Here is a 23,788-nt window from a genome sequence, read left to right as displayed (position 1 = left end):
ACGACGTTACTTACAAATGTTACCACTGAAAGTGTACTTTTAAAGACTCAAACTGAGGAACGTTCCCCACAATTAGATACAGTACATTTGCTAGGTGTGCCAGTAACCAGATCGCTATTCTAGAGAAGCGCCTTCTAGTGTTTACGGAATAAAATAAGCACAAGAGAAGTTGATAGCTGTGCAGCTTCTGAGTGCCCCAGTTCTCAAACAGGTCCGGAATCATTTTGTAGCCAGACCAAAACAAGAGAGAAAGTTGACACGTTACGCAAGTGAAGGCGGAGTCCATAATCTGTGGAAATCCGAATATGGTCAAAGGCTATGCGTTTATTTACGCTTGTTTTCCGTTTATTCAAAAGTAATACGTAGCTGCGTATTGAGCGTAACTTCAGGGTGAGGGATACCTTGCAGGGATCTCTCCGAGTAGTCTTAGCAAAGGAATTGGTGTAACACGTTTGGGAACAGGTAAGATATGTTACATAATTCCTTAATTGCAGTATTTTGTATCAAAGCAATGTCTTCAAATCAGCATATACAATTATCAAAGGCCTGGATCCTGTTGATTTCACTTTATGTTGCTGGTCATGTATGTTTCAATAATTAAGACGAGAGATCGTTGTTTGCCAGTGTGGTGATATCGACCTCCATTCAGGGAGCAGCATAGTTAGCTAGTAATACTACCAAGATTGGACTTTACACTGTCCCGCCACCAATGAAGGAAAAACTACTAAATCTTCGCAAAAATAAAATAGAATTAGTAATACCACAAGTGTAAAAAATAAAACTTTGTTCGCATAAAATATAAAACTTTGCGAATGGAAAAAGAACAGGATAAGCATAACCTTTGTTTTTTTAAGAGGGGCTGGGACACAGTCTGAGATAACAAGGTGGGGGATACCTTCAGTTTGGGACAGAGATAAAAAATAATAATAATACTAGACAGGGTTGCTATTACAGAAAAATAGTGGACCACCTGTGGTGTTCTAAGGCAATGGGACTCTTCATTCCTGAAAGTCAGTTTTACCCTGTAAACACCAGCCAGGAAGGTGTTATTCAGCTTAGAAAATGGGCGATTAAATTTTGCATTTATTGTTAGTGTATACATGTTTTTCATCTAAAATTATATCTCTTGGCTAATACCTTAAATTTGGTTTAGGATATATGATTGTTGTTGGAAGTATTTACGTCCAAAATAAAGGAACACATTCCAAATTGGAAAAACTCTCCTTAGCCTCAGCAAGCAAATTAAATCACTAGTGAAATCTTATAAAGCCAATTCTGAATCGAAAATAGCCTTCGAAACAAAGAGAAGCCACAAAACCATCTTCAGTTACGTCGGGATCCTCCATGGCAAAGCCCAGGTTTGTTCCAAATTAATACTTGATGGTATCACTTACACTGATCCTGTTGACTTAGCCAACCTGCAAGTAGCTAGGTTTGGTGCAAACTTCATCCCTGTGTCCCCTCCTCCACAGGTCCAATCGACATCCCTGATATTTATCCTGCACCTCACATCTCCGTAGATTGTGTTAAAGGCCCTATCCAAGGCAAAGAGTACAGCTTCCATGTGACCCTGATAGTATCCCAGGCTGTACTCTGCACCATCTCCAGCAAGAACTAGCTTTGCCATTGAGCACCCTATTCAAGCACAGCCTAAGTACAGGCTTCATTCCAGCAGAGTGGAGAACTGCCATGGTCATCCCTTTGCACAAAGGTGGTGCCATTACTGACACTGGAAACTATTGCTCCATTAGCTTGACAAGTCTGAGCTGTAAAGCCATGGAGAGTATTATTATTTATCTTATAAACAAGGACATAGGCAATCTCCAAGCACTTGACCCCACCTAGTTCAAATGCACTTGACCCCACCTAGTTCATATTCATCAAGGCAGATCTTGCCTGTTGAACCTGGTTGACTTCTTTGAGACTTATCACCAAGGCCCTGGATGAGGGAAAGTCAGTACATAGAGCTTACCTTGACTTAGCCAAGGCCTTTGACACAATCCCCAACTCGGGCATCATTGAAAAGCTAACACAACTTTGCTTAAACCCCTATCTCATCAGGTAGGTGGTCAACTGGCTCATTGATAGGACCCACAAGGTCAAAATAGATGCCTCCACCTCCAACAGCAGACCTGTCAGTAGTGGTATTCTCCAGGAACCCTTACTGTTTGGCATCTACTTCTTAGTGGTCTAGACAAAGACAAAAGGCCTGTAGCTGACCAAGTTTGCAGATGACTTAATTGTGTGCTGACATTGACTCCCCAAATGATGATAGCGTAATGCAAGAGGGTCAGCAACAAATGACTGGTGCTGTCATGGCCTCAAGTTAAACACAAAAAAAAAAAATATTCTCATACAATTTGGCAAATACACGGCCCCCTACTGATTTACCACATCAACAGCAACCCCCTAAGCACACAAAATCTGTGGTGAGAGCTCTTGGGTACTCAGGTTGACTACCATCTCACATTCGATCATCATGTAGTGGCAGTGGTCAGAAAAGCCTTTTACTTTGGTTCATATCATAAGTAAAGGAATTGCATCCAGAAAAAAATAGGTTAGTACTTGTCTGTACTTCTCCCTCATTAGGCCATTAATTGAGTATAATGCCTCTTTTGGTATGTATCTCTGCAAACATCTGCACCAACTGGAGAGGCCACAGAAATACCTCACAAAGAGAATCCATGGCCTCCAACACCTGTTCTATGTGGACAGACTCTAATCACTATCACTCTACCCTGTATCGTATAGATTGCTTAGAGGTGATCTGTGTCTCTCTTACAAGGCAGTTTCGGACTCAGCCCTACTAGAGATGCTCCTTATCCATAAGTCTAACCCCCTCACGCATTACCCACTCAAAAGGCCTAAATCTAATATTCTACATCAACAAAACCTGGTGGAGAGACAGGTTTGTCTCCCAGAGGCTGCCCAGTCTCTGGAATAGACTTCCCATACACGTCAAACAGAGTACCTCACTGACCCTCTTCAAGCACAACCTTGATGAGTGGATGGGGAAACAACAAATTTGTCCCAGGAATTCCACCTGTGTCTCTCGTTGACAAGGGCAACGGGTGTTGACTGAAGTTTGTTTTTAGGGGATAAACTCTTGGCTAGGCTTGTCAAGGCCCCAGGGCCATTAGCCTAGTAACTTCCTATGATCTTTTGATCCTATGATTTAATAATATGTTGTCTTGCACATTCATAACCACTTGCATATGACAACACAAAGGCAGAGCAGAGAGACACTGTCTCACATGTATATAGAAACACAGATATACACACATGCACACAAAGTCAAATGCACAAATGTATCCGGTAATTACAGCCACTTTATTGACTGTGGTACACGTCTGTTACTCTGATCAAGTGAATGAAGAAATGCATAAACAAAAGCAACATAAATACATTTTAGGTCACTGCTTTCAGACACATTCATTGCAAAGCATTACAACTCCCCGTATACATATATATATATATATATATATATATATATATATATATATATATATATATATATATACACACACACACTGTGCACAGTTCACAGTTCAGATGTCTCATTGTGATCAAATGATTTAATGCATAAGTAATAGCCACTGTAATGTATTTTAGCTAATTGCTGTCAAACTCAATAGTGCTATTACAAGACATACACAAATGATCACACACATGTGCACATAAACACTTACACATGTCCTCATAATTGCTATTGCAGTTACTTCCTTTAGCGGTCCTCTTTCTTATTTTCTACCATTTTAAGAGCTGAGATTAGTGAAGGAAAAGAAATGAAAGACCCTTGTAAGTGCTGTTGGTGCTACTGCAGTTACTTGTATTAGTTCTGTTATTTTTTTCTGCTCAATAACCACACTTTTTAAGATCCAGAGTTACCAAGAAGATAGAAAATGACTGCTCCAATAAAAAAGTTCAGTCTCTGCACAAGGATTTTGTGCCAGAAATGGCCAAATTTCTTTTTACTGAGCTCTCCCTCTGCATTAATTTACCCCATTGGAACATCAAGTGTTTATTAGAGATCACTGATTCTCCAAGCCCATTTTGTAAGAAGTATTACTTCATAATAACTGTGGTGGATCATTGGAACAGCCTTCTTGAAGAAGTTATGTCAGACCCTGTAACTGAATGTAGAACTGTGTGTATTCCACAGTCCTAAAATAATACTTAAATTCTTTATGACACAGATGACCCGAGTCTGAGTAGAAGCTTGGGCAATGGAAGATACAGGGTGGGGAGGATAGGAGTGAGTGACAGTTGCCAGGGTGAGAGAGGTGGTGCTAGCTCACTTTTTTGTTGACTCTAGAGGAAGCACTGTTTGTAGAGTTTAGACCTGGTGAATACACGCTGCCACTGTGTAGGTGCCGTAGCTGGAGAAGTCGGCATGGAGAGGAATGCAGCCTGCAACAGGTAGCAGTACTGGAGCTTTAAAGAGTCACTGCAGTGGGAGGATAGCCGCAAGGGGGGAAGGTAAGCCATTCCATCAAAACTCAGAGGTGGAGCACTCCCACACAGCTCTCACCACTGGGGAAATGAATGGGCTGATTAAGCACCTCAAGCAGGAATGAATGGTTTATAGGACTCTTACCTAGCTTGGGAAATACTTTTCTCTTGCCCCAGTAGAACAGGTGGGCCATCTGGGTAAAAGTAGTAGAGCCATTGGCTTGGTCTGGTGGAGAAGGGGGAAAAATCTTACAAGGAGTTGAGATGGTTAGAATGGGAAAGCTTTTAAGCAGGACCTCTAACTTATCCATTAATTTGGGAGACTAAGTAGGTCCTGTGTTCCTGTGCAATATCAGAACTTGTATTTCTGTGTAACTAATACTCAAGACTGTACCAGATGGACAGATGTATTGATATTTTTTTAAACAGAAAAATAATTCAACTTGTTCTATTCCAGCATACTAGTCATGTAATTCAGTGACATTTAGATTCTCAGCAGAAATTAAACTTTACTAACCACTAATGACACCATAATAACCAAAGATATCCTATTTAAAACTAAACTTGACTGTGTGTTCTATACAAGATGTACCACATCACTTACAATCTACAAGACTTAAAATGTATATTTATAACTTAAAAACAGAGTTCATATTATTTCAGAGAGAGAAAGAAATGGATATCCTTGCAGAGTGTTGTAGTTCTATTTCTGCAATAATATGGTTAATTCAGAGAAGAATTTTAAGTTATTAGATATCTTGTTAGTCTTTTTCTTTGTGTTCATTTTCATATACAATGGTGAATATATTTATTCAGCAGTGTGTCTGAGTTCCAAAGATTTAAGAATTGTGAGTACAAAAATGAATCTTGTTCTGCAAAGTCAGCTTTATTCATTTTTGGGAGCCTTGGCAGAAGCAGACAGCCTAAGAGCACTAGAATGTTTTAATTTAAAATGTGATTAAAACTTCTACTCAGATTGAGAATGTATTTGCAATTTACAAATGCAGCTCTTGAGGCTTGATATCTAGTACACTTGAATAGTGTAATGAGTCGGATAGTAGTCACCTTGGTAAACCTCCCTTGGTATTACTATATGAAAGTACAAATTTAGGCACAATATCCTTAATTCTTCTATAATAATGCATTTCCCTTCATTGTTTTATAAGACGAATTTACTAAAAATCTTTGAATCTAAAAGTTTTATTCTTTTCTGTAATAGATGGGTTTCCTTGTGAAAGTACAATATTCCCCTGTTGACTTTAAGATATTTGCCCAAATATCCTCTTTTAGAATCTGTTCAAACCATTTATGCTTAAATATACAAATAGCAATGTGGTCATTTTGTTTCTAATGTAAAGTCATTATATTACCTTGAAACATTCTGAGATTAATAATGTTCATACTTGAAACTAGCATCCTAAAATTATTTTTCCATTAGTGAAAGAGTTAGCCTTATCACTTCCTTTAGTAGCTTACACTACAGCCTATCACCAGCAACCTTCTGTCAACAATATATACTGTACTAACTCACAAAGCATCACTTATAACTGCAGAGACTCTTGCAATTCTCTCTCTCCAACCCTCTACCACATCACCTTCACTGATTTCTTCAAAAACTGATACTTCCAACAAAACCAAAGGATCTGTAAAATAGTAATAAAGCTCAAAAATCATTAAAGTGACTTCTCTTTTTTGTCTCCTGTACTTGTACATAAAATGAAGCTAAACCATCCAATGTTTTCAAATCCTGGACCAGACTCAAAACATCCTTTCTGTGTACTCTGATCTCCATCCTAAACATCCTAACTAAGCCTTTCACATCTCACAGGTCTGTAACTCTAAATGTCAATATTTGGAGCATCTCTAACAAAATGTCATGCTGTTACAAGCCTACTTTTCAGACTTCATTGTAGCCACTGAAACCTGGCTGAAGATAGAAGCTAAAGACAGTAAAGTTACACCCCTTGGCTTCAGTGTACTTGGACTAAAAAAAGTAGGTGAAGTGGCAGTATTCTTCAATAATACACCAAAACTCTCACCTTACCCTTATTCCGCTCCACATTTCAAACATGCAGAAGTATTCATCTCTGTGCTTAACCTTGTCAGCATTAAGAATCTAGGCTTAATATGAGTGTATATAGCCCATGGCAGCAATATTCCTAGTCTGGAAGCTTCCTTTGCTGGGCAGCTTCCAATATACAGCATGAACCCATCATATTGGGTGAGATAAGCATTGATTGGCAATCGATCAACACTGAAAACCCTTCTAATGCAGTACAGCTCTTCAGATTCTCCCAACTAATTAACCCCAACTAGGTAACCTATAACTTCAGCTAGAAACTGGATTCTCACATCCACACCCAGGAAGATTGCTTCCAGTGGCGAACTGTCTGATAGAGTAAATTATCACTTCCTACCGTTTGCTATTAAATACCCAAACAAGAACCAAAATCACCATCTATATAACTTGGTAAGAAATTGCTAATTTCTTAAAAATCTTACAAATGAAATATACTTAAAACACTTTCAGTAAATGATACAGTCACCACATTTAACAAAACTTCTTTTAAACATCCCGAATGCACTTTCCGTCTGAGAGCTGCTGACCCTTTTCACCCACAGGATCTTACTAATCAACAGTATTATATACAGATCGAGTAAATGGTAAAATTCAGTGCCTGATGGTGAGATTCAGTGCAAATAGGGTAAGATTAACAAGATCCAATCAAAGTGCATTCAGAGGAATAACAAAGAAAGAAAATAAATACAATAGTACAAGTACAGATATGTATAAAATACATTGCAGTCATACATATAATACATAAGCATGTGCTTCTATACAAATATAAATTGTCATATCATAAACCTGAGAATGTTTCTTAAATGCATTCTGTTGTCTGTAATATGGTGTGATAAGTTACCTAACCATTGTCATGTTGGCATTTGCAGGTAGAGTTTGTAAACAGATGCACTTTAAGAGCATCTTTAATTCTTAAAATGCTTTCTGTTTTTTGATGTCAGTAAGTAGGTTATTCCAGGTAGTTGATCACTGTCTAGAGTGGGCTGTCTCTCACCTACAGCAGTTTTTAAGGGAGGGCATAGCAAAGAGATATTGTTATCTTGTGTACTTCTGAGTTCATAAAGGTTGTCTTGTAAAGGTAGTTTCACTCTGAAGCAGTGACCGTGCTTTACAAGTTTGTAAATTAGAGCAGTTGGGGAAAAATGTGGCCTTGTGAGGCACTGAAAGCCATCTGGAATTGTTTAGCAGATTGCAGTGGTGCAGCTAGCAGTCAGCTAATAGAATGAATCTGCAGATGTTGTTCTCCGCAGTATGTATGCTATGAGTATTGTGGGCTGAATGCATAATGAGAAAAGAAGAACATTTTGTAGTCTTGGAAGTAAAATATTTTTGGCACTGGTCCTGCAAGCAGTGAGTAAGATGAGCTGACTGATCTGTAAAATAGCTTTAATTGAGCAAGGACTTTACCACACATACAATTTTGTAACTAATAAAAGAGAGAGTAGGGTCCTGTTTAAGGCCTTGGTATATCTATTCTGTGACACTGGTATTATGTTACCATTAAGATCTGTTCAGTGAATAGGAGGGATAGTGGTTAATTTCTTGACTGAGGAGAAGACCACGATGTTAGTTTTCTTAGGGTTAATTACTTGCTTGGTAGATGTGTACTAGGTGTATAACTGAGTTAAGTTATTCTGTAGCTTAGTTTGCAGGTCACAATGGCTTGTATAGGATTGCAGAAGTAGCTTGCATTATTAAAGATTTATCTGTAGGTCAGTATCATTGACTTACAGAGAAAAGAGTAGAAGACCTAGCATAGAACCTTGTGGTACACCTGTGTTAAAGGAGAACTCCATCCTAGAACTATAAAAAAAAGTTTTTTTTCCCACTTTATGTTTGTTTCCTCACTCAAGTGTTTTATTTGTAATTTTATCCTGTTTTCCACAACATGGCTACCAATTTTTATTTTTTATTTATTTATTTAACATTTATTGACCGGGAAAGTCCGACTAGGTTCCACAGATCCTGTTTTGAGCGGAGGCCCGGGGAGAAATGCTTCATAAGCATGTCTTTAGAATGTGGGAGGAAACCCACGCGAACACAGGGAGAACATGCAAACTCCACACAGAAGACACCCCAACCGAGAATCGAACCGGAGAACCTCTTGCTGTGAGGCGACAGCATTAACCGCTGCACCACTGCACCACCCAAAGACCAATGGGACTTGATGTATCAATGTGATCTTGTACTCCCTCAACCCTTTCTCTTTCCCATAATACTTTGTATGACTCATGCCAGACATAAGGAAGTAACTTTGAATTCTCTTGCCATTGACATATAATGGGATTTGGGAGGGTCATTGTTATTTTCTTTACCTTCTGTGAAAGGACTGCTTCTTTTCTGTCTGTAATCACCCTCATTTATATTTGGCTTGGACATTGTTTTACACTATACTTTGAAGTTATCCAGCTACAGCCAGAAAAGTAATTAAATTGCAGGCCTTTGTTCAAGGTTTTCTCTTGTAGTCTGAGGAATTTATTCTGCAAGGGTCTCTCAGTGCATTGACAGTTTTAACACCTCTGCAGTAGTGTGTGTGTGTGTGTGGGGGGGGGGGCGGCTCTCAATTTCTCTTGAACTACAAAAGAAAACACTCTCAATTTCTCTTGAACTACAAAAGAAAACACTGAACAAAGACCTGCAGTTTAGTTACTTTTCTGGCAGTAGCTGGGTAACTTCTAAGTATTGTGTAAGAGCCAAACATAAATGAGGTTGAAGGTTGATTAGAGACAGAAAAGAAGCAGTCCTTTTACAGAAGGTAAAGAAAGTAACAGTGACCTTCCCAAATCCCATTATATGTCAATGGCATGAGAATTCAAAGTTGCTTTGTTATGTCTGGCATGAATCATACAAAGTATAATAGGAAAGAGGGTTGAGGGAGTACAAAATCACGTTGATACATCAAGCCCCGTTGGTAACTATGTTGTAGAAAACAGGCTAAAATTACAAATAAAGCACTTAGAGTGATTTTGGAGGTGGTAAAATAGGTCAGGAAACGAAGATAGATTGAAAAAAAGTTTGTTTTAGTTCCAGAGTGGAGTTTTCCTTTAAGTGTACTAGTAATAGGAATGAGACATTAGTATGGACTTGGAAGGTTCTGTCTTTCAAATAGTTGCAAAAGCAGCATATAGTATTATCACCAAAGTCATCTCTGTCACCAGAACATCCTATACAATTTTTCCTCCTTGGGTCTTGCCGAGTCCTGCCTCTGCTAGTTCTTCAGCTATCTGTTTCACATGGAATAGGCTGTCAAATGGCAAAATGATTTATTTTCCTTCTTATCTGTCACAGTAAAGGTTCCCCAAGTATCAGTAATTGTCTCAGTACTGTTCAGTATGTTTATCAGTGAACTGCACACTGCCTTCAAACATAAATCCATTGTATAATACGCTGAAGATTCCACTGTTTGTGCTGCGAAGACCTTACCCATTCTACAAGAACTTCGAGTCTTTTTTCCTTCTTAGAATGTTGGCTGGATAAATCCATACTCCTCCTAAATGCCAAATAAAATGAATGGTCTTCATTCCCAAACACCTGTAAAACCAAAAAAATCTTTTTACAATAACATCATCCAACTAAAAGCAAACTAGTGATTTCATGTATTAAGCTATTAGGAGTGACTGTAGATGATCAGATATAATTCAGCTATCTTATTCAAAAGGTAACAAAGAGAACATAAAAATTAGCATCTCTATACAAGACCAGAATTAATATAGCCATAACCTGCTTTAAACTAACACTTTTTTCTGTGCTGCTCCTGTGTTTACCAACCTTAAGTGTTGCCTGTCAAACTGAGCAGTGCTACAACAGAGTGGTAAATTGTCAGTCAGCCATCACTGTAGAACCCACCACTGCTTCAACTGCAGTTAAATTGGGTAGAACTGGCACATACTCTGACACGCTCTCAATTGCTGATAGCATGCACACTACTTCATAGTCCAGAAAAGTACATATCATTAAATACAATTGTACAGTCATATTCCCCAAACAGAACCTTGTACTATGTAGACACATTCTTACTCAATGCAACTAAATCTAAAACCACTGCAGGTGATTCATTGTACTGTAACTGTATATCCAAAAATGGGACTTTATCTCATCAGACTACTCTTTTCCAAACAGCACCTCATGGGCTCATGATTTTGTACCTGCCTCTACCCAGAAGTGAGTCAGCACCCCATAAAAAAATGCCATCTCTTAGACTACATCACTGGGGTCTTTGATCCTGTTTACTGTACCTTCAATTCCCTTCAACATCTTTACCAGCTACACTACTTTCACATATATTTGCCTGACCTCCCTATTTGCATATCATACCATCTATAATTTACTTAAATACTCACTTTGTCTATGTACATGTCATCCCTTCCTTTTCTTTTTCTGACATATGTATAATTTTGTGGACTGTCAAATTCCAGAGCTTTCTTCCACTTCCCTTTGGATGTGCAGTGCATCTCTCTGACAAAAAACTTTGTATAAATATGTCCTTATTGTTTGTAACTAGCACTGCTTCCTGTTGGGTAGTATCTATGTACTGTGCAACTTCACTGTATGGACTCATCATATTATTCAAAAATTGTATCCTGTTTTTATACCTTATGTTTGTTTACTAAATATAGCTATTTAAATATTTGCTGGAGCTTTGCTCCCCAGGCCTTCTCTGAAAATTGGTCTTTGCCCCTTTGGACTTTCCTAGTAAGCAAATGGCAGTAAGTAAATAAATAAATATTGGTGTAGATTCCTCAAAAAGCACACCATAAAGTATCCCATCAGTAATATTTAGAGAAAAATTCTCCATCAACATAGTGTAAACAATAACGTCCTAGTTTGGTTAGGTAGTTATAGTTAAACTACTCACTAAATTGAATGTTTTGGGGCTAGCTAATTATATTGAAAGCCAACTAACCCCCAATGCAGCTGCAAAGAAATATAAAGCAGACTTGGATCAATGCAATGAAGATGAATATATTCACAAACACAATTTTATCTGCAAATCCATGCCTATTTCATTACCTTAATCACAACTTGTAATTTACTTTTATTTAACTATATCTGACATCCATACATGTTTGTGTGGTTAGACTATGGCTGGGATTCATAGTCAGCTGTTTTTAGGAGGTTGCTATGCAAATAAGCGCATAACTAATTAAATATGTTGGCCACTGAATAGCAATGGCCACCTGAGCAAAGGACTACATAAAGAAAAATACAGTGATAATGGGAGAAGCAATACCAAGCTGTTCAATGTCTGTAGCAGTGCTGCAATAGGGTGCATGACTTAAGATAAGAGCAAGTCATTGCACACTTATGTGTGCAGTGTAGTGCATCTTATGATCATTTGTCACAAGAAGTGACAGTGGCTATGAGGTAGACAACCATGGATTGGTATAGTAAAGTGCCAGCCCTGGTCATCATATAAATGGGGTATTTTGGGGTAAATAAGAAAGTAGAAAAGGGGAGTACACCATGCACATGAAAACACGAGTAGCCATAATGCATGAAAGGGAGTGGTGGGAAGGAAGAGTAATTCTTCATTTAGAGAAAAATAATTTTTTACGTATAAAAAAGGTAGATGAAGAAGGAAGGAGGGAGGTGAGAAAAGACTGTGGATAGGATAAAGGAAACAAAGCAAACAGTAGGGCAGCCAGATAAATATAAAACATAGATTCAGACAGTGGCGGCAGACACACAAAAAGGTTAGGAGGACAGTAGATGGGCACATACATCCAGAAGCTAGGCAAGTGGTAGCGCAGAGTTGAAAAATGAGCAAAGAATGGGGAATGACACATAAGAAGGAGAAGCTCCAGCATGGGGCTAGGGTAGGTTCTTCGTATGGTTGGATAGCAGTGTGGTCCAAAAGGCAGCAATCCCAGGCATCTGTCACCTGGGTAGTCAATGTAATGGGCTGATTGCTGCACTGGCGGCGTGATGGATGGGGCCTGAAATGTTTTTTTCACAAACTGTGCCAGAAGCTACTGCACATTGATGAGGTAGACATGCAGTTGCTGTTGTGACTCAGTAGCCACTGGCCATAACCACTGATGCTGGGAGACCAGGGCAGACCCCTGAGGAACATTCTGAGATGTAGAGCATCCCCCTTAAGAAGTGGTCACTGAGGGCACTAGTTACCCTCCATATAGTCTTCAGCAAGGGAGCCATTGTTAACCCTGTTGACAGTCAGCCCTGGCCACTGCTGTAGACCAGATACCATAGGCTTCATCTGGCACAGACTGAGGTGTGTGTGGCCTTACCTTCTCTTCTTCCACAACTGGCTTGCAGAAGGATGACACAATAGAAAATGACTCCATACACATGCTAGAAACTCAGTCGCAGTTCTGTAGTGGGCTGCCACAGAAATCATGCACACCTTGCTGCCAGGAGACACTCTCTTGCCTTCTGTAACAACTAGCCTTCTTAAAACGCATTCTTTTCTGGCACTGAAAAACAGTGTAATCTCCTAAGTATTCATGTAAAACAGTAATGATACTAGGAGACAGTAGTACTGCGAAAAATGTAAATATGCTTACAATACATCTCTGGCTGTCTGTGTAATTGTTGTGTCCCATTGCTGAAGCAGGTCGGGGTGATGCCACATCAGGTCACTTTATAAGTTCATAGATGTATACTAGGCTAATAATCACTAGGGACCTTTTAAGCATAGCCATGCAACCCAAATGTGACCCATAAATTTGATTTATATAGGGGATCATTTTGTTGACTGCATCTCTCCATCAGAAACATAGGTGCCAGACAAAGGATGAATTTCTGATTACCCGTACATTGCATAAAGCTGCATTTAGATAAGGAGAACCTCTACCTCCCATGGACAGGAAGCCTGTTCCTGAGAATGGTAATACTCTGAGAAACATTTGTCTCTCCAACATGTCCTATTCATGTCAGAAACAAAATTTAGGTCTTTTAAATCTAGTAGTATGAGGCTGTCTGGTTTGTGGATGTGCAAAAGGTACATCCAAAACGGGGTACAGGGATGTGTACACCAGACAAATATCACCTCTCAGTAGTTTGTATAATGCAGAGTAAAGAGACAGGGTCTTGAGGTGGTCAGTGTATGACATTTTGTTTACTCCCTGTATTCTTTTTGTAAGGAACCTTTGTGGACATTCCTCTCACTGCATATGCCTGATCAGGTGTGTAGCAAAGGGGGTACTGTAGTCTATGATTGGTCTGATGAGGGCCAAGTACAGTGGTATGGTGATTTCTCTGGACCTAGATGTTATGCCCTTACTTATAAGTTGAGCAACACAGAAGGATTTTCTTACTACCTTGGACACATGTTGATGGAAGGCTATGCTACTATCTGCATGAGTTCCCAGATCCCTGATTATTGAATCAACTTTTAGAGATGCTGTATTGACGTAGTTACAGGGGCTGGCTGAATTCCCAAAGGTACTATAATGCATTGCTGCAGTGAGATATGCCTTCTGCCATTTGCTCTGCTGTGATATTGGAAAAAGATAAGTTCATAGGTTGGTACTAGGCTATTGGCCCTAGGGCCGTTACAAGCTTAGCCATAACAATTCCCTGGCTGTTTCTTAAAAGAATATTTACTTCCCTGGTCCCCTGCCTAGCAGGGCAACTGGCGTTATCCCCGGGGTGAATTTCCATTTCCCATCCAATTGTCAAGGTTCCTTTTGAAGAAGGCCAAAGAGGCACTCAGCTTGACCTGTATGGGAAGTGTATTCCAGAGTATGGGGAGTCTCTGGGTCAGGAACCTGTCTTTCCAGCATGTTTTGTTCATTGTGATGACCAGATTTAGATCCCTGGAGAATGTGGCTCTGAGGGATTGTAATTTCTTTAAGTATACTGCGGTGGTGGTGCTGCGGTAGCATTGTCGCCTCACAGTTAGACGTTGCCCATTCGATTCTCAGAGCGTCTTCTGTGTGGCGACATGCGTGAACGTGCATTCCTTCGTTGAAGGTTGTGCGTTAGGCCCAGCAAGCCAGCATGTAAAACTCTACTGCCAATCATTAGCGGACTGGAGTTCCACTGTGGCGAACCCTAACCGGGAAAAGCCGAAAGACACAAAAAATAGCATGTCCAACAGCTCTCGGTTTGACATGGCCTTGTATGTTAAGCAGAGATCGCCTCGGAGTAGGTGATATGTGACAGAGTACAGCAGGAGTTTTTTTAGATGGTCAGCATAGGGCGTCTGCTTTAGGCTTGTGATTTTTTAGTGAGGTATTTTTGTGGCATTTCCAGTTGTTGCAGATGTCTTGAGGTACATACCAAACAGGGCATTGTACTCCTATAATGGGTCACAGGGATTCAGATTTTAGTGCTACTACTGAGAAACCAAATGTGCTAGACTAATAAGCTAATAAAAGTGCAGAAGAGCAGAGAACTAGCAAGATCCAAGGGAAAAATTGAAGAGCACCACTCAGAAGCTTACAAAAAGTTCTGGATACAGCAAATCTGTATCTGGGCTACACTAGTGCCAGGAAAGGTAGGAAACAGTTGTGGTTTTTTTTAGTAGAAAGTGAAGAAGCAGAAGATAATAAGATAATTCAATCAATATGCAGAAGCTAAATGGGTAGGCCTTTAAGCTCTCACTATTAGCAGTAGAATGAGCTGATGTAATGTGACTGGGGGGAGTGTTCAGTATCGACTTTATACCAGAGGCAGTCAACTCAAAGCCACCAAGACAAAAAGACCGCAACAAGAACTGGGAGGGTGGGTGGTGGGAAAAAAAAACAGTTGTACAGATTACAAAGATATTAAATCAAAAGTCCAGACAATAAATGAGAATAAACTCTTACTTTTCTCAATATCACCGCTGGCAGTAGGTCAGTCTCTGCAGCAGCCTGAGCTACAGGTATATCTGATTTAAAACACTGGCTATTTAAGGCACAAGACAGAAACCAAACCAATTATCTAAACAATAACAGATGCAGGAATATCTTGCCCAGATAAAACCAGTTCTGTAAACTTTCTCTCCCCTAGGAAAACAGTTAGGCCTCTAGACAAAGGATTTCACTACAAACTGAGATCAACACTAAGAGATTTTCAGCTATATCACACAACATGAAGGAGAGTAAAAACAATTGTACAGATTACAGAGATTAAATCAAAAGTGCATTCAGTAAATGAGAATAAACTCTTATCTTCTCTCAATATCACAGCTGGCAGTAGGTCAGTCTCTCTGCAGTAGCCAACTGTTTTCTGCACTTCGGTTTTACTGCATATCTGTTTAATCTGTTTTTTAATCTCCGTTTTGTTCTGTTAGAGCTGAATATCCGTTACTGTTTGTGACCTTTGGAGCTTGTGGTGAAATATTTTGTCTAGAGAGGTCTAGCTGTTAAAAGTTGCAAGTCTGGTTTAATCTAGCTAGAGGCATTCCTGTAACACTATTATTTTGATTAATTTGGCTGGTTTCTGTTTCTCTGCCTTTAATAGCCAGTGTTTTAAACCAATTTGTACTTGTTTGCTCAACCTGTTCAAAGCTGCATTGAGAGGCTTTCTGCCATTTGCTCGGCTGTGATATTGGAAAAAGATAAGTGCTTATTTTCAAATGTTTTCTGCACTTCTGTTTTACTGCATATCTGTTTAATCTGGGCAACTGTTTTTTTCCCACCCGCGCAGCTGCTGTTGTGGTCTTACAGCTTGGTGGCTTTGAGTTGCTCGCCTCTAGTATAAAGCTGATATTGGGCACTCCCCCCCCCCCCCCCAGTCACATTACATCGGCTCATTCTACTGTTTATAGTGAGAACTTAGTAAAGGCCCACCCCTTTAGCTTCTCAGCCTTGAATTATCTTATCTTCTGTCTCCTCACTTTCTACAAAAAAAAAAAAAATACTTCTTCCTACTTCATTTTGTTGCTTGTGCTTAAGTGTTCAACTGCATTTAGTTTGCAGTATTTACTACTACTTGTTGGTAGCCTCATTAAATTGATGAGGGTATTCTACTGAATTGCTTCTTTATTTGTGTTGCCTGTTACTGTTGTGAGCTGTTTTTAAAGTGATCTACTGATTAACTATATTTAATTGCTATCTACTGCAATTCATTACTGTAACTGCATTTTACTGCATTTTGTTGCTGTTGAACTGTGTTTTCATACTGCAAGTTCTGTTCTTTTGACTATAAGTAATTTAATCTGTGCTTCATTCTGTGTTTTTTTTTTTTTACTATGCTCTTAACCTTAAAATTGAGTAGCTTAGTCTATATACAGGTCTGCTGCATCCAAAGTTTCAGCTGCACGATTTTTAGCCGTTTTTGAGGTATTCCAGCTACAAATTTTCTCTTAGTAGCACTTGTGTTATCTAGTAGTACTACTCTTAGACCTTCCTCCCTTTACCCTCTTAGATCCTTCAAGTTTCTGACAAATATGGATGCACAATTGCCTACATTTTCTCCTGCCAGTCTGGTTGATATGGGCATCCTGAGACAGTGTAGCAACTGTCTCATGTACACTGACAACACTCTGCTACTACCACCTAGGAACACAATTTGTGAGATGCACCTAGTGTCATTGTTCTCTCCTCCACAACCAGTGCATCTGGTACTGAGAAGGTTGGCAACACGAACACCATACCTTAAACATCACCCACACCTACACAACATCCCCCACATATGCAGAGGTCCTCAACAGAAGCATACCCAAACAATAGACCTCTGAGGCATAAATGCATGCAAACTCCACTGCCCACCAGACATAGTCCACACACCTGTGTCTCACAGCCACTAAGGCCTAAACATAAACCCAATGTGTTATTCATAGGAGACTCCATTGTGAGACACACAGATGTGCCCCCTCACCATAATAATAATAGATAAGGAGAAAGTCACGATTAGTTTGTCGGGTGCCAGAATCCACCATATCACCAATGCACTCAAGTCTCTCGACAGGTACTCTTATAACTCTGTCATAGTCCATGTTGGACTGAATGACTTGAGAAGGTCCTCCCCGGACTATATGAAAAGAGACATGATTGAGCTCATTGAGTACGTGTCCCAGGCAGGTATGTTCCCAGCCATAAGTAGCATTCTGCCACCACCCAGAATAATGTCTTAATACAAACGGAAAATGATTGACTTTGACTTTTAACATTTGGCTTAGTTTCTGGTGTCATTCCAAGAGGATCCAGTACCTGACAGCCTGAGATGACCTGATTGACAAACCACGATGCTTTGCTAGAGATGGCCTGCATCTGTCTCCCTTGGGTTTCAGGCTCCTGGCAAAGGCTCTTCCCTCCCCCATGGTGCCTTTTTAGGCCATGCCATGAGGTCAAAACTACCAACATGAAAAGTTCATCAAAATATAAATTAAAGGTCATGCTGCTAAACGCTAGGAGTCTGAACATGAAACTGCACTCATTGCAAGCATTCTTAACCCTAGAAGAAACTGACATTTGTGCCGTCACAGAAACCTGGTTCAAAGCTGCGGAGAGCACCCCAGCTATACCAGGTTTCTCATCCTATCATTCATTCAGACCCCAAATCGTGGGCAGCAAAACAAAAGGTGGAGTTCCAATATATAAAAGACATACACACCCCTAGGCTGGTCAAACAGTGTGATGCACAGGAGACACTCCAGGTGTAGTTAACAATTGACAAGATCCCTGTTCAAATCATAGCTAGCTATAGGCCTTCAACTCTGACTAAAGATGCGCACTCTGCCTATCTGGACCTCTTTGAATCTATCAAGATTCAACTCTCTACCCTGATCCTGGGCAACTTTAACTATCAAATCATAGATAGGAAGAAATACTCGTGCCAGAACACAAATGCCCAGAGATTCCTTGATTTTTGTCAATGCAAATGCCTTGAACCAGTTGGCTGACACCCCCTCAAGAGGTGAAAATGTCTTGGACTTGGTATTGACCAGCATGAGTAACCACTGCAGCATCCCTACAGACCACAAAGCAGTCACTTTCAAAGTTACCATCTCCCCCCGACCCCCCCCCCCCCCAGCTAGGGTCAAACAAAAAAACTTCTCCAAAGCTGATTACAGCCTCCCAAGGGAAGGTATAAAGAGTCTCACAGCTCCCTCCCCCTCCATAGGAACTGTCACATATATCCAAACCTACACCAAAGTGTATATGAGCAGTTGTATAGCTGCATGTAATCAGGAATGCCAGACAGGACAAAATCCTCCTCCTCAAGGAAGAGTAAACCTGTCTGGTGGACATTTACGATAAATAAACTCTATAATAAATTAAAAAAATTGCTGTCCAGGTCCAAGAAGGAGCAGGTGTCTAATTGTAAGCAATCTCTCCTTTAACCTGAACAAGCAAATAAGAGCACTAGTGAAATCCTCCAAAGCAAACTTCGAGTTCAAACAGGCCTCATCTACTAAAGACGGTCATTAGGCCTTCTTCACATATATCCACAGTCTCAAGGGAAGCACCCAGATCTGCTCAGAACTGGTGGTCAAGGACACCACATACACAAGCGCTGTAGATGTAGCCAACCTGCTGGCTGACCGGTTCAGTGAAAACTACTCTCCTCTGTCCCCCTCCCCATCAGTAAAACAGTACATCCCCAGTACCTGTCTCCCCCCCCCCCCACTTACCTCTAGGGAGCAAGTCATCACTGCCCTCTCAAAGCAAAAAAAATACAGCCTCCATGAGACCTGATAACATCCCAGACTGTATCCTACATGAACTCAGGCAGGAACTTGCAGCACCATTAGGCACCCTATTCAGCCAAAGCCTGAGTACTGGGTTCTTCCCAGCCGAGTGGAGGGCAGCTACTGTCAACGTTTTGCATAAAGGTAGAACATCCACCATTCCAGGAAATTATGGACCCATCAGCCTAACTAGCATGCTCTGCAAGGCCATGGAGCAGATTATCATGGACCTTATTAACAGAGACATTGGCAACCTCCAGACACTTGATCCCACACAGCTTGGTTTTGTCAAGTGGAGGTCATGCCTGTTAAATTTGGTCAACGTCTTCGAGACAGTCTCCAAGGCCATAGACGATGGGAAGACTATGCACACAGTCTACCTTGACCTGGTCAAAGCCTTCGATACTATTCCCCACTCGGGTATAATAAATTGTCTCAACTAGGCATCAATCCATATGTTACCAGATGGGTAACAAACAGGCCCACTGATGGAACCCACCTATTCAAAATAGGGGAGCCACCTCGAGTAGTAGACCTGTAACGAGCAGCGTACCCCAGAGATTGGTTTTGGGGCCTCTGCTGTTTGGGCTATACTTCTCGGAGGTGCATGCCAAATCTAGTAGGCTATGGCCGACTAAGTTTGCAGATGACTGCAAGCTGGGTGCTGTCATAAATTCCCCTTGTGATGTGTACATCCTCCAAGATGGTCTCTCCAAACAAATGATTGGTGCCAGAAAGATAGCCTCAAACTGAATATCAAAAATGCATCATCATCTCTTTTAGGGAGAGTGATGTCCCCACAGATTATCACATTGATTATAAGGTACTAAGCATGCAATCAGCCATGAGAGACTTGGGCACCCAGGTTGATAGCAAACTGACTTTTAACCACCATATTGCCTCCATTGTATGGAAAGCTTTTTACATGGCCCACCTCATTAGTAATGGTATCTCATCCAGGGACAAGGTGATCATAACATCCCTGTATAAGACTCATTATTGAATATATTGCCCCTTTCGGCATGTACCTCACAAAGCACATGCAACAGCTAGAGAGACCACAGAGGTTCCTCACCCAGAGAATCCAGGGCCTCAGACATCTAGCCTACACAGGCTAAAAGCCCTGTCACTCTACTCAGTCTCCTTCAGACTCCTTGGAGGTGACCTCTGGCATACAAAGCAATCTCAGACAACCGGCCCCCGATGGGACTACTTCATATCCACAAGTCAAGCTCCAACAGAGTAACTTGCATGCGTGATCTCAACCTAGTCTGTGACATCAATAGGACTTGTTGGTGGGACAGACTTGTGTCCCAGAGACTTCCCTTTTGTGGAATAGACTCCCTCTCCATGTAAAGCACAGTACCTCATTAACCCTTTTTAAGTGCAACCTGGGTAACTGGATGGGGAACAGAAAATACACCCCTGGGATTTCACCTGTGTCCCTTCTGGACAGTGGCATAGGGTGCTGACGTGTTGAACCTGGACTTAATTTTTGGTTAGACTTGTAAGACCCTCAGGGCCAATAGTCTAGTAACTTCCTATGATTGAGTTTTAAGCCATGGCTTTGGCATTAAGCATTTGTCTGTGTTAGACCTTTCTGAAGGGTGTTTGCTTCTTTGAGGGATTCAGTGACTGCTCTCAGTTTGCAAACTTGGTCAGCCAGAGGCCTTGGACATTGGCATTGACCTTTGCAAAATAGATGCCAAAGAGGAGCGGGTCCAGCACAGAGGCATGAGGAATGCCTCTGGTGACCATCCTCTTTGTAGAGGTGGCTTCATGGATACTAACCTCTTGCATCCTATCTGTGAGCCAGATATCTATCCATCGTGTTATAAAGAGATTTATGCCTAGTTCCGTACATTTGTTGACAATGCCCAAGTGGGGTATTGTGTCAAATGCTTTAACCATATCCAGGAAGGCAGTATGCATATTTTCCCTCATCCATTGCCTTAGTGACCTGTTCAAAGAAGTCCACCAGGTTTAGTAAGCATGACCTTCCTTTGCCAAAGTCAAACTGGGATGGAGCCAGTGTCTGGTGGTCTCCTGTGTCCTTGCTGATAATTTCCTTTAATTCTTTCCTTGACTTTGCAAATAAGACTGGTCAGACTAATGGGTCTGTAGTTTCCAGGATATGTTGAAGCTTCTCCCTTATGAAGAGAGATGATCATCGCAGTTGCCCATTCTTGTGGCACAAACACTGTGTTTTGAGAATGTAGTTAAATAGTGATTCCAGGGGTCCAGGTAAGTCATATTTTAGACTGTTCGGGAGGCATCCCAGGATGTTATCTGGGCCCATCAAGGCTATGCTCTTGGCTTTACCAAGTGCAGCCAGTACATGCTCACTTGTTATAGTTGGAGTTAAGTTTTAGGGCATTTTGGGAGGTGATGGGGAGGTAAAGTTGGAATGGAATTAGACCACTAACAAGTTCACTATAGCACCAGGTTTGGTGAATGTGGCACCATTAATCACCGGTTCAGCAAATTACTGTGTGCTGCCCTTGATTTGTGACAGATGTAGAAGGCCTTATGTTTATCTTCCACCTGGGAGGCTATCTTGACCTCAAATTTAGTTTTGTTTGACATAATTAGCTCTCTTAGTTGCCTGTTTAGTTTGAGAGAGTTTTTATCTTTATGGGAATTACCTTTCCTGATTTTTTTGCCATAATTTTTTTTTTCCCTTTGTTGTATATCTTATTTAATTTTGGATGCCACCACAGCAGTTTGTTTCTAGAAATTTTACTTTGGTAGGTACAGCAGCCTCTTTGTAGCCATTAACATGATTGTACAGAGTTTCTGAGAGCACTTCAATGTAGGCTGCTATGTTCTCGGGGTAGGAATTGCATTGAATTTTGATAAACCATCACTCAATGAAAGGTAATTTGTTATGGAGTAGTTCCTGTTACTGGTTTTGCTGGGGTTATGGAGTTGATTTTGATTTTGAATGATACGGTTTTATGGTCGGACCGTAGCAGTGAGAACAAGACAGAAATGGTGCAATGTTTTCCCATACTTGTGAGTATGAGGTCCAGTATGTCGGAGCCTCTAGTAGGCATTTTCACTGGGCAAGGACATTTGTATTTACAAAGTCCAGGAATTTCTATGGCTATAGATTTGAGGCCATGTGGGATTCCCAGTCTACAGAGAGGTAAAGTCTTCCATATGTAGGGTGTTAGTTTGGATGGTAAGTGTGTCCTGTAGGTCCAAATAGACATTGTGAGCTTCTTGGCACGTGGAGGGTGACTTACAGCTGACTAGGATATAGTCTGGGTTTTTACCTATGGTGGTCTGCAGGTGGAGGAGCTCCAGCATTTCATCCTGGCTGATCAGCTAGAGGTATGCTCGTTATTGATGTATACTGAGACACCTCCACCTTTAGATGTTGGTAGGTTTGTCAATTTGTCATTGCCTAAAAAAGTACCGTGGGGGTGAGTAAAGTTTTAGATAGTATTCAAAGCGTAGAGGGGACAGGTGAAGACCATCCTCTGCAAAGCAGTGTAGTCTTCTTAACCATGTCCTCCCAAGCTGACAAATATTGAATATCCCTAGAATGATGCCAGAAAGACAGCCAGTTGTTAAAATCAGTCATTTTTTTGCTCATGTTGTGGCATCATCATTGGTGGTGGTAATATCTTGTGAATGCTAGGCTCATACCAGCTGGAGACGCATAGTTCAAGGGCTCCGTAATGTCTCTTTTCCTATATTCCAGGGAAGTATGTCTCGGGTCATTTACACCTACATGGACTATAGGAAGAACAAGAAAATATTGCTCTGCTTAGCATGCCAAATTGGAGTTCTGCATTTCACAGTGCCTGAGGTAGCCATGAAAACTCATTTGGTGTGTACAAGGAGCAAATGGTAGTTCCTTGTGCATGAATTCATGTTTGTTTATCACATGTTGCACAACACACCACTGCACTGGTATAGTTCCCTAATATTGCCCAGCAGTAATATAAATCGTTTTAACATGTGCCATAGTACAATGAGCATACACATGCTATATGCATGAGCTTACCAGACACATTCCTTTGCATCATTGTGATGTTTATGGCTACAGGCAGCATGTCTGAGTTGTGCAGTGAGCTATGGCAGTGATTCAGAAATAGCTACTCGAAGTAGCATTATTGGCATAACCAACACACTAAGTGAGCCTTATTACCGCCAGTGTTTAAGCCAGTTTGTACTTGTTTGCTCAAAGCTGAAGTGAGATAGGCCTTCTGCCATTGCTCTGCTGTGAGACTGGAAAAAGATAAGTGTTTGTTTTCAACTGTTTTACTATAATATTTGCTGCATATCTGTTTTAGCTGTGCAACTGTTTTTTTTTTTTACACTTGATGAATTCAATCCTTACCTCTGTACTTATCGTGTGTATGCCACCCACCTGCCCAGCTGCTGTTGTGGTACTAAAGCTTGGTGGCTTTGGGTTGCCCACCTGTAGTATAAATTTGATATTGGACACTCTTCCCAGTCCCATTACATCAACTCATTCTACTGCGTACAGTGAGACGATTTGTGAAGGCCCACCCCTTTAGCTTCTCAACCTTGAATTATCTTTTGTCTCCTCACTTTCTACTAAAAAAAATAAATAAACTGTGCCTCTTCCTACTTCATTTTGCTGCCTGTGCTTAGGAATTCAACTGCATTTTAGTTGCCACATTTATTACTGCTTGTTG

General features: G+C 40.7%; 1 protein-coding gene across 1 annotated transcript in view; it reads left to right on the top strand.

Annotated features, from left to right (window-relative positions):
- Positions 1-341: 341 nt before the first annotated feature.
- The window catches only part of ILVBL (ilvB acetolactate synthase like), a 790,151-nt gene continuing 766,704 nt past the window's right edge, over positions 342-23,788 (top strand). The window contains exon 1 of the mRNA XM_044080826.1: positions 342-462. The gene's annotated coding sequence lies outside the window, so the exon portion shown is untranslated. The remainder of the gene's footprint in view (positions 463-23,788) is intronic.

The sequence above is a fragment of the Protopterus annectens genome, chromosome 8.part0 (genome assembly GCF_019279795.1).
Source record: "Protopterus annectens isolate FY-2018-M chromosome 8.part0, PAN1.0, whole genome shotgun sequence".
NCBI lineage: Eukaryota > Metazoa > Chordata > Ceratodontiformes > Protopteridae > Protopterus > Protopterus annectens.
The sequence above is the reverse complement of the archived record's forward strand: the minus strand, read 5'-3'. Positions and strand labels throughout refer to the sequence as shown.